The following is an 11,752-nucleotide window of genomic DNA, read 5'->3' as shown; positions in this document are numbered from 1 at the left end:
CCTCCATCGCCAACGGTGACGGCAGCTTCTTCGGATCCAGGATCAGAGCAGGGGCAGGACCTCACATGGGCTGATTTGCCCCAGGCCCTGCACCCTGTTTGGGTCACCTCTGCATATCAGATACATATATCAGGGCTGTGTGACACACCACCATTTTGTTTCGATGTCCATTCCACAGTTTTGAAGGAACAATGTTTTGTTTTGTCATTTTGTTTCATTTCAAAGCACTGTCCCATTTCATTTTGTTGAAACTGTTTTCTTGTTTTGCCCATAGACTATAATGGGGAATCATAAAAATATCTAAAACTTTGTCATTTTTTGCCTGATTTGGATGAACATTGCAGGGATGGTAGCCCGTTCTGAGGGCATGAAGCCTGCCACATTTCAAGGAGATTGGTGCAGAGGTTTCTGGGAAACTTCACCTCAAACTGTTCAAAGGACAACTCCTCACACTTGCCAGCAGCAGCAGCCTCCTCTCATCCAGCATGCACATCTGGGGGCCTGCACCCCTAGGAGAGCTGTGGGGTTGTGCTGGACTCCTCCCACAGGTATGAAGTGTTTTCAGCTTTCCAGATGGGTACACTTGGATTTTGACTGATGTGAATTTTTTTTATCATAATTCAAAAACAAACAATGTCCCCCCACCCCCATCCGTAAACTGGCATAATTAGAACATGTACAATATACCAAGAGTTCCCCTTCTTTCCTAAAGAGATGCACTCTGAATTTTTGTTACTTGTTGTCTTAGTTTTTATCCAAACAGTTTATAGACTAATATAGAGGGGTTTAGAGAGCTCCTTTCCTGCAGGCAGATATAATGTTAAGGCCTCAGGATTATAGCATCAGTCATTTTGAGCAACACCATCGCTGCAGATTCCACTCCTCCAGCAAATGGTCACCTACCAGACAGTGAACTCTTAACAGCTATTCTTTGAAGGCAAATTTTCAATCAGTCATACACTTGACTGATTTTATCTAGACTGTTTTTCTCTATTTTGCTTATCAAAATGTCATGGGTGACAAAATGTCAACAATCTAACTAAAATCAATTTGTCACATTATGGCTTCTTCCCATCCACTGGGCCAAATAACGTGTTTAAAAATACAATCAGATTAGTGGGACAAAATATGTTTTTCATATGTCCAGACTGGCTGTTTCTCATCACCTTATCCTCTGTGTTAATAAAGTGATTGCTTAATCATTTCTTCTAGTATCTCTGCATGTTATGATGTTGACACAACTATACTAAAATTCTCTGTGTTATTATTTTAAACCCTTTTTAATGGTGGTACTGTATATGCCTTTCTTAAGTTATCCTTTTGTATAGTCTGCCTCCACCATGTTTCCCAAGTAGCCTTGCTAACTTCAGTACTTTTAATTCATGCACATAAACATAATGTTCAAATTGTTCTTTCCTTTTTCTGACTCATACTTGCACCTTCTTGCTACATTTATGTTAAGCTACAACCTCTTCACTCCAAACTGCTTTTTTATTGTAAAACCAATAGTCTGTGTCTGGATATTGTTCTTTTGCTAGCTACATTGACGATGGCCAGGCACAGGAAATTGCTAAACAGTGCCACAACCTTTTCGACCATTCTCTGAATCACAGATGAATGGCTTTTAAACACATGTATGTGTCCAACCGCACAGCATGCAATAAAAGTCTTAGCATTCAGTGCCAGTTAATTTTGAGAACACTGAAACAAAGAGGGCATCAAATAATTCAGCCTTCTCTGTGTCATCTTGGAATAGTCAAAGAAAGCTTAAAACATTGGTTTGGCAATTCCCTATGCCTCTTCATCAGCAGTATGGCTAACAGACAAACTACATCCAGCGACAAGCATTGGATGGTACATGGCCTAGGATACTTCTTCCACATCTCATCTCTTTTGCATTATTGTAGAAAGGAGAGATTTAGAAAGGCAGTACTTGGACAATGAAGCATATCACTTGCATTACATTTACTGCACATAGATAGCCGATGCAATGCTCTATAAGTTTCTTCTCTGCTGGTTATACCTTCATTTTGTGTTCTGGTAAGGTAAAACCTGTTACAATGGAGACCATACACATTGCTTTAAATCCTTGGCTGATGAAATTCATCATGACTATTGATTTGATCAGCAAGGTTTTTCTGGCAATATGTTTCATTGAATAGTTGGGGGAGATGTTAGACAAGCTTTTGGGCACACATGCCCTTCTTCACATCTGGGAAAGAAGCAGAGACAGCCTAAGCTAATCACCACATAAGTACCTGATAAAATTGATATTTATTTTTAAGCATTTATTTCAATTTTATTGATTTAATTTTTCAGGATTGCCTGAAATTGAATGTGTGGAGGTTAGACAATTTAGTAATGACAGTATACTGTTGAAAGCTTTATACAATCACATGTCAAAATATAAGAAGTAAATATCCATAAATCAATAAATCATACCTGCTTTAAATCATTCTGTTCATTCATCAGGAAAAACCTAGACGGGCAGACATGAGAAGAGGAGGGGAGCAGCACTCCCAGAGCTCTGGGGGCATGGGGAGAGGCGGTAGTCACCCTCTGCCCCACTGCTTAGCTGGCCTCACCAGGACCCTACTGCCTTCCAGCTGGAGTTTGCAATACTCTTCCCCTTCCCACCTCCTGCTTCTGGCCTTTGGATAGAGATTTGTTTAAGTAAGCCTGTTAGCTCCCTTCAACCCATTTCAGGCGCCTGTGAATGAGCAGCTAATTGCTTAATTGATGAGTCATTACCTCAATCATTTTTCCTCTTTAACCTCTCTGACCTCTGTCTCTCCAACTTTCTTTCTTCACTGTCCAATACCAGGGATAATGGTTCCGTGTTACAGTTTCCTTTCTATAAATTATGATTATTACCAATGGAAACATCTTTTTCTGTCAGTCTGTGAATGTGAGGTGAAGTTGCCATGTATCAATTGTTTATCAGTAAAAATTGAATCATGCTAAGCCTACAGATAAGTTAATCATTATTGTTATTTAACTCCATTTTATAAATGAAAATGGTCATTTAAAGACATAGAAGAAGGCTGTAAAAATGGTGGGCAAAGAAGTTTTCAGAAAACTTCTGAAAAGCAAATGAAGGGCAATTGAACTAGATAATCCAATTATGAATAAGACTGTTCTAAAGGAAAGAGGGGTGTTGTTACCTGTGGAGGACACAGAAGTTAGTAAAGAGCAGGTAAATTGTACTAAGCACTAAAACCATTGTCTGTATTTAGTCCCTGGTTGTTAATGTCCAGTAAAGTTATGAATTGTTCCCAGGCCTTGTTTATGAAGGGTTTTTGTAGATTTCCCTTGAGTACAAGAACTGAGGTCAGAAAGGGAGTGGTCATTCTGTGAAAAGTTTTCCCACTGGTCATTTGGTATTTTTGTGCTTTTATCATTTTTCTGCAATGGTGTATGATCATCATGGGAGACTTCAACCTCCCAGACATCTTGTGGGAAGAGCACATGGCCAAGTCTGACCAGTCATGTAACTTTTTTGCCTGCATTGACAACCTGTACCTGATGCAAGAGGTCTATGGGCCAACTAGAGGAGAAGCACTGCTGGATCTGATTTTGGCCAAAGGATATGATCTGGTGAGTGATCTGAGGATCAAGGGCAAGCTTGGTGACAGCAACCATGATCAGATCACTTTCTCTATCCAACGCAGGGTGGGCAAATCCCTCAGTAAAACAGAAATCCTTAACTTTGGGAAGGCTGACTTCCACAAATTCAGGAAACTGGTCAGTCAGGCACTAAGGGACCATGGCCTCCTGTGAAGGGGAGTCCAGAAGTAATTGTTGTTCATGAATGAATGAATGAATGAATTGGCCCTCAAAGTGCAAGGGAAGTCCATCCCATCCCACAGGAAATGCAGTCAGAGGGTAGGGAAACCCCCTTGGCTCAACAGGTAACATCTGGGTCTCCTGAAACAAAAAAGTGAAGCCTACACCAGATGGAAAACTGGAATCATCGTCAAGGAGGGGTACTCAGCACTAGCCCATTCCTATGGAGAGTGGTCCAGAAAAGCCAAAGCAGTAACTGAACTCAGGCTGACCACTGGAATCAAGGATAATGAAAAGTCATTCTTCAGATATTTGGGAAGTTGAAGGAAGAACAAAAGCAACATTGGCCCCCTGCAAGATCAAATGGGGCAGCTGATGCCTGACACCCAAGAAAAGGCCAATTTCTTTGCATCAGTTTTCCACCCACCCAAGGGGGTCACACTGTCAGACAGGAAAAAGCATCCAGGGCTTGGGAGCTGGGCCCACAATTGATGTAGATCAAGTGAGAGAACACCTTGAGAGGCTTAACATCCATTAGTTCGCGGGCCTGGATGGATTATACCCGACCAGGCATAAAAGACATCATCGGATACTCTATGGCCAAGATATTTGAAAGGTCATGTCACTTGGGTGATGTACTGGGAGACTGGAAAAGAGCCAATTTGGTCCCAATCATCAAGGAAGGGAGGAAGGATGATCCAGCGAATTACAGACCTATCAGTCTGATGTCCATCCCTGCAAAGATCTTGGAGAAAATTATCAAGGGATCCATCTGCAACAGGCTAATGGAAGACAACCTAGTGAATGCCAGCCAACATGGTTTTATTACTGGAAGGTCTTGCCTGACCAACCTCATTGCCTACGACCAGGTGATGTATTGCCTGGACAAGGGAGACAGGTTTGATATCATTTATCTGGATTTCAAGAAGGCCTTTGACTTGGTCTCCTATGAAGTATTCATGACCAAGCTGGGGAACTGTGGCCACAATCATCTCATGGTTCGATGGCTGGGAAACTGGCTCTGGGGTTGGACCCAGAGGGTACCAGTTGATGGGAACAAATCAACGTGACACAAGGTGACCAGTGGAGTCCCCGAGGGCTCAGTGCTTGGTCCGATACTCTTCAGTATCTTCATTAATGATCTGGATTTGGGCATCAGATACACACTGGCAAAGTTTGCAGGTGACACTAAACTATGGGGGAAGGCAGTCATACTGGAGGATAGGCTGGGAATACAGGCTGACCTGGACACACTTGCAAAGTGGGCAGACCAAAACCCAATGGCATTCAACATAGAGAAGTGCAGGGTACTTCACCTTGAGAGAAAAAACAGCATCATACTTATGGGCTTGGTGGTGTTATGCTCACTAGCACTGTGACAGAAAGAAACTTGAGGGAACTGATTGACCACAAGATGAACATGAGCCCGAAGTGTGATGCCATGGATGTCAGAGCAAACCAAACTCTGGCATGCATCTACTGATGCAACTCGAGCAAAACCAAAGATGTCATCCTCCCGCTTTTCTCAGCCTTAGTGAGGCTGCAGCTAGAGTACTGCATCCACTTTTGGACGCCCTATTTCAGGAGGGATGTGGATAAGATTGAGAGAGTCCAGAGGAGAGCCACCTGTATGTTCAAAGCCAAGAGAGCAAGCCTTATGGGGAAAGGCTGAGGGACATGGAACCCTTTAGCCTGGAGAAGGCAAGACTCAGGAGGGATTTGGTGGCTGCCTATAAGGTGGTGGTGCACCAGGATCTGAGAGAACACTCAGAGAACCCCAAGGGATAACTATATCTAATGGTCAAAAATTTCTAGAAGGCTGATTCAGACTCAATATAAGGAGAATCTTCTTTATAGTCTGAGTGTCGAAGGTCTGAAACAGACTCCCCCAGAGGTGGTGCAGACTTCCTGCCTGTGGCAGAGGGGCTGGACTCAATGATTGCATGAGGTCCCTTCCAGCCCCTAATGTCTATGTAATTTCATTCTGGAGCATAGATGTTATTTAATTTCACTTACATAATTTCCATGAGGTTGCACTGGATGAGCTGTACCATAGGTTTTGACAGACGTTTAGGATTCATGGGTTTTGATGGCTTCATTGTGGGGTATGTTGAATATGGTACCAATGGTCATTTGTTGACAGGTTTTGCATTTGCTGTTTAGGCAGGAGGTGTTAGGAATATTTCTCTCCAGGTCTGGTTCTCTTGGCATATGGGCTATAATTTTTCAATTATCTTTCTTCTAGGTTTCAGTGTGGAATAGCATGGATGGTTGGCTTGGGAGTTTCACCAATATATACCTCAGCAGGAATTATCTTCTCTATGTTTGTATGACACCTGGCATGATGGGGCTTGACACTTTAGGTCTTTAGCTGTTACTATAATGCTGTATACCAAAAGGGGACTGGGAGTCTATTGTTGATTTTGGTGTACAGAAAAATGAGCCCAATTTAAACTAACACCTGAAAGAAGTTAATGCAGACTTCCTGCCCAGTTTATGAACAGGCATGGTTTAGGAGACTGAGTACAGGAAAGGGACCCTGGGATCCTTAAGTATAAATCCTAATTCTACACCAATTTCCTTCTGGTACCTCTGCCACAGTTCTCGGTTTACAAAATAAGGACATAGTTCTCTCTGGATTATCCAACATGGGCATGGTGGGTGTGCTTACACATGTGTTGTAATGCACATTAACCTATTTTAATGCTTATTAAAGTGCCACAAAAACTGTGCTCTCTAGCTAATGTGCATTAAAATAGACCAATATGCATTTTTCTAGCACCTCACAATGGAGGCCACATTGGAGCACACTGGAGCAGATTCAACTAATTGAGTCTGCTGGAGTGTGGCAATTACTGCACTCCAGCAGCTTCCTGAGTCCCTGCACTTAAAAATGGCTGTGGGGGCGCTTGAGCTAATGCTCATCGAATGCTGTAATTAAGCACTGCCACCCTCCATCTCCCCACACCCTGAAGCATGTGTAAAAATGCCTAGAGGTACTAGATTTCATGTGCATTACCTAAAGTGCATTAATGAATGTGCAGATGGATTTACTGAGCAATCCATGATTTACACACCTGTGGAGATTTTGAGCATCCTTAAGCCACTGTTCTGAAATATTTAGTGATGTTACACTAGCATTAGGTCTTTACTGATCACTGAAATAATAAAGTAAGGTACATATTTCCATGTGATCTGTAAATACTTTTTTTCCAGTTCTCAGGATATCTAAGATCTAAGCCAACATCTTTTTTAGCACTTGGTTTAGTTTTTTGTTTAAACTACTTAATCCTAGAAATTCATCACAACTAAATAGAGAGTGTTGGAAATCCTCAGTTGATGTAAACTTGAGCTATGATCAACTGACGATGTGTCCCGGGGAGGGTGAAGTTAATTTTGCTTCCACTGGGTGCAGATTTCTTTGCATAGTTTTCAGCAAAGCTACTTACCTGTTCTCAGATCAGAAAAGACAAATCTGAATGCGAATTGCTTTCTTTGCTTTGGAATCATTCTTCAACTTTCAGACTGAGAAACTACTGGGATTTAACTGTTAATCATGATCTAGCATTTTCCAGATATCTTCAGGTCCATAGTCTGGTCTCTTCTATTTTGTAAATTATATCCACATCCTGATATGATTGTTGACCTCAGCTGGGGTTTTTGGGGTGAACTGAGTCACTGCAAACTTCTATGATTTCAGCAATAAATTATCTTCTCAAGAGATATTCCTCTCTTTCATGCCACTTTCGTAAATGTGAACAGCTATCCCTTCTCACACATACTAAGGTTCAAAAAAGAAGGCAACTGTATGATTAAAGCAAAAATGCTTACTATTGAGTAAGGGTGAGTTGTCCTATTAACTAGTCATGCCATCAGGTACTATGATATCAGGCTTAGGACTGTTAAGAATAAATACATTAAATGATAGTAATAAATTACATGGTTTCCTGGTGGGTCTGCCGTGGGGCTAGGAATCTGTGTGTTGCCAGACTTGGGGTACTTTATGGTCAGGTCTACTGCAGAGCACAGAACCCTAGAAACTCTAAGATGCTGGCCTGGGTTGTCTGCTGGTGGATCTTCCTCAAATATAAGGCTTCTAGGAATCTCCTGTAGCTGCTCAGTGAAATGGGCATGCTAATAGCAGCAAGGAAATGAACAGCAAAGTCTGTTTCACTGAGTAGCCAGAGTATCTAAGGAATATGCCATGTTCAAAAACTTTGGGGAAAAAAGTGGTTTTGGTTCATTTCAGATCAAACCCAAACATTAATGCCTTCCCATTAAAAAATAATTTCCCATGAACTAAGTCCCCACTCCCATTTTTTGGTTAGCTGTAATAAGGACTATTTAGATACATTGAGCAACATATCTCAACTCTGAGAGAACCATGTCTGTTGCTTTTGGGGTTGGTAGCCACCTGTTTTTTGTCTAACAACATACTGCAACCTAAGATGCTAGATATCAACTACATTTTTTAAAATAAAAAGGACTGAACATTAAATATAAAAATATACTATTAATATTTCCTTAAGATACAAACATGGCAGATAACAGAACAGCAATGTTCTCAAGCTGCAGCAAGGGAAGTTTAGATTAGATATTAGCAAAAGCTTTATCACTAGGAGGGTAGTAAAACACTGGAACAAGAGACCTGGAGAGGTTGTGGAATCACCATACTTGGAGGCTTTAAAGAACTGGATAGACTAAGTCTTGGCTGGGATGATCTAATTGGGGATGGTCCTGCTTTGAGCAGGGGTTGAACTAGATGTTCTCCTGAGGTCCTTTCCAACCCTAGTCAGCAACCTAAAAATTGAAGGAAAGCTGGGAGACAGTGACCACAAGCTGATCACTTTCACTATCCATCGCAAAGCTGGCAAGTCAGTCAGTAATGTAGAAGTCCTCGATTTCAGGAAAGCTGACTTTGATAAGCTCAGGAGGCTTGTTGTCAAGGCCCTAAGGGACCATGACTTGACAGGGAGAGGAGTCCAAGAGAAGTGGTTGCTTCTTAGGGGAGCGATCCTGAAAGCACAAGGGATGTCCATCCCATCTCAGAGAAAAGGTAGCAAAAGGACACAGCAACCCCCTTGGCTCAGCAGTGAACTTGTGGACCTCCTAAACCAAAAAAAAGAGGCTTATAAAGGATGGAAGATATGAATCATCACAAAGGAGGATTATTCTACACTGGACACTACCTGTAGGGAGTTAACCAGGAAAGCCAGGGCTGCAACCAAACTCCACCTGGCTACACATATCAAGGACAATAAAAAGTCCTTTTTTAGATATGTGGGGAGCCAAAAGAAAAGCAAGGGTTTTCCAAAACATTGGACCCCTGCTGAACCAAATCAGACAACTGACAACTGACACCCAGGAAAAAGCCAACCTGCTTAATGGGTACTTTGCATCAGTTTTTCATCAACTCAAAGGGACCACCCTGCCTAGCAGGTGCAGAATGGCCAGGGTGAGGGTGAATTTATACCCAACATCAGTGTAGACCTTTTAAAGGAATACCTTGAGAGGCTGGACCCCTTCAAGTCAGTGGGTCCTGTCAGATTACACCCTAGAGTACTCAAGGAGTTGGCAAGAGTCATAGCCCAGCCACTGGCAAAGATATTTGAAAACTCCTGGTGCTCAGGTGAAGTACCGGAAGACTGAAAGAAGGCCAATGTGGTGCCCATCTTCAAGAAAGGGAGGAAAGTAGATCCAGGGAACTACAGGTCAATCAGCTTGACTTCAATCCCTGGAAAGATTTTGGAAAAAATTATCAAAGAAACCATTCTTGACAAGCTGGCTGATGGCAACACCCTGAGGGATAGCCAGCACAAGTTTATTGCAGGTAGGTCTTGCCTGACTAATTTCATTTCCTTCTATGACCAGGTGACATACCATCTGGACAAGGGAAAAGAAATTGACATCATATATCTGGACTTTAAAAAATACATTGATCTGGTCTCTCGCAATCTCCTCTTGGAAAAATTGGCAAGCTGTGGCCTCGGCTACATCACAGTCTGATGGTTGAGGAATTGGTTCTGAGGCCAGACTCGGAGAGTGGTGGCAACGGAAGTGAATCATCATGGTGCTCCGTGACCAGTGGTGTCCTTTGGTGAGGCCACAGCTGGAGTAGTGCATCCAATTCTGGGCTCCACAATTCAAGAAGGATGTTGAGAAGCTTGAGAGAGTCCAGAGGAGAGCCACACACATGATAGGAGAGCAAGAGAATAGGCTTTATGAAGAGAGACTGAGAGCCATGGGACTCTTCAGCCTGGAAAAGTGTAGGTTTAGGGGTGACCTGGTGGCAGCCTATAAGTTCATCGGGGTGTGCATAAGGATCTGGGGGAATGCCTGTTCACCAAAGCACCCCAAGGGATGACAAGGTCCAATGGTCACAAACTCCTCTAAAGACATTTTAGCCTCGACATAAGGAAAAACTTATTTACTGTCCAAGCCCCCAAGGCCTAGAATAGACTGCCTCCAGAGGTGGTGCAAGCACCTACTCTGGACTCCTTTAAGAAGCATTTGGATTCTGGAATCCTTTGACCCTAGCTGATTTCCTGCCCTTGGGGCAGGAGGCTGGACTTGATGATCTCCCAGGATCCCTTCTAGCCCTAATGTCTATGAAATCTATAAACCCTAATTTTCTATGACTCTCTCATGTATGTAAATTTTACCTCTTGGTTTTAGTTTGGGAAAAAGTCATTGATCTCTCTTTAAATCACTGTTCTGTATTCACTGATATAATTCCACTGTGGCTAAGAAAACATGAATTTGGCCCATTGATATATTGTCTCCTGATTCTTCCATTTTTAAATGTTTTTCTAAGAGCAGGTTGGAGGATATAGTTTGACAGAGCGCCGTTTCTGAACTGCACGCGCCACAATATTGTGAACCCCAAGTTACCATCAAAGTTGTGACAGGCAAGACTGGCGTGGGTGCAGTGAGGACGACACATTCCCCTCCCACCGGGGGTCCCCTGTGAGATGGTCGGTCGACAAACCACGCCCCTCACAACTGGTGCATTGGCCGGGAATCTCCAGACCCGGAGTGGCGATGAGGATTTTCGTAAGGGCAGCCTAGACCAGTTGTGCAGTCCCAATGGAGTTCCCGACAGGAATGGCGGGCATAGATACAGGACAACAGACCCTGCATCTGGTGGCCCAATTATTACAGCAGCACCAGCAGACCGCCATGAGGCAGATGAATGTGCAGGAGCACATGCTGCAGCAGCACGCCTGGGTGGGTCTATACCCCGGGGAGTTCAACATGCCAAGGATGATGAAGGAAGACAATGTGGAGGCCTTCCTGGAGTCCTTCGAATGAGCAGCCCTGGCGGCAGGGATAGACCGGGCGAAGTGGGCCGGTCGCGTGGGGGTCCTGTTGGTGGGTCCGGCTCAAGCGGCCTATCGGGCTTTATCACGGAGCGAAGCCATGGACTATGACAAGGTGAAAACCGAAATATTGCAGAGTTTAGAAATCACCGCAGAGAAACACCGGCAGGCCTTTCGAGAAGCCAAAACAAGGAACAAGAGGAGCCCTAAGATGTTGTGGCAATTCCTCGCCGATGAGTTAACCAAATGGCTGAGGCCAGCCGAGGCTACCAAAGAGGAGATTTGTGACCAGGTGTTGCTGGAACAGTTCCTCGTGGATCTGGGGGAGAACACGCAGCGTTGGGTCAGATGTCACGGGCCCACAATGTCACGCCAAGCCCTGTGCTTGGCGGAGCAATACGAGGCGGCCCAGAAGGGACTACGTCTAGACAGAGGTATGTCAGGACGGGAGGGCCCTCCCAAAAAGGGGAAGGATGGTAAAAACAAAAGGACACCAGAAAGAAGGGACTTTTTTTGTTTCCGCTGTGGAGGGAGAGGACATATGGCCAGGGTTTGTCCGGTAAATCCGGACTACCAACCCGCCAAAGGGAGACCGTACCCTGATGGATCCGGGAGAGAGCGCAAGCTCACGAGAGAGGAACCCATGG

General features: G+C 43.7%; 1 protein-coding gene across 1 annotated transcript in view; it reads right to left on the bottom strand.

The window, feature by feature from the left end:
• Positions 1–11,752, bottom strand: part of BDKRB2 (bradykinin receptor B2) — a 39,262-nt gene that overhangs the window by 2,505 nt on the left and 25,005 nt on the right. The window lies entirely within an intron of this gene.

This window comes from Crocodylus porosus, unplaced genomic scaffold (assembly GCF_001723895.1).
Source record: "Crocodylus porosus isolate Cpor-Errol unplaced genomic scaffold, CroPor_comp1, whole genome shotgun sequence".
Lineage (NCBI taxonomy): Eukaryota > Metazoa > Chordata > Crocodylia > Crocodylidae > Crocodylus > Crocodylus porosus.
Note: the sequence above shows the minus strand (reverse complement) of the source record. Positions and strands in the feature narration are given on the sequence as shown.